The sequence below is a fragment of the Myotis brandtii genome, unplaced genomic scaffold (genome assembly GCF_000412655.1).
Source record: "Myotis brandtii unplaced genomic scaffold, ASM41265v1 scaffold959, whole genome shotgun sequence".
NCBI lineage: Eukaryota > Metazoa > Chordata > Mammalia > Chiroptera > Vespertilionidae > Myotis > Myotis brandtii.
This window is the reverse complement of record NW_005371966.1, coordinates 703,667-704,319: the sequence shown is the minus strand read 5'-3', so window position 1 is coordinate 704,319 and position 653 is coordinate 703,667.

Genomic DNA, 653 nt, shown 5'->3' with positions numbered 1-653 from the left:
GAAGCCAGGGGCGGGGCCTAGACACGAACCCTGAAGGGGGGCGACCCCTGGCTCCCCGCCACCCCAGGCGTCGGACCCCGGGGCGCCTAGCATTGGACGTACCGCCTGTGCGGTGCCGGCCTGGGAGACGGGGATCCTGTTTGGAGAAACGCCTCCCGGGATCCCTAAGAGGGCTTATGGCCTTGGAGGGGGGCGCAATTTCAGCCCCTTTGCCAGGTCCTTCACGCAGCAGCCCGAATGCCTCTACCCCTCCCTCCGTTTTTCCTTTAATGAGGGCCTCTCTCCTTTAACCCGGCCTTTCGTTCGCTGTTGTTGAAATGGACACCTTTGTGTGTTTTTTAAGAATAAAAAGGAAAAAAGCTTGAGATGGCGTGGATCCCAAGCGACTTGGGATGCCCTGGAGCCCTCGCGTGAGTACAGGTCGGCCTGGCGGCCTGGGTCTGCTGCCTACCTACCTGTGTCTCTAATCTCCAGCTCGCGCTCAGGCACAGAGCTTTAACGTTCCCTCCATCTCTTCCTCTTCTCTCCCACAGCCTGTCCTTTCTTCTCGGACAAGCCTAGAGAGAGAGGCCTTTGCCTGGAAAGCTCATCTCTTGGGTGCCGGGCAGAGCTGCTGAGCTCAAGCTCCCTGGCTGCACGCCTGATTTCCAGGC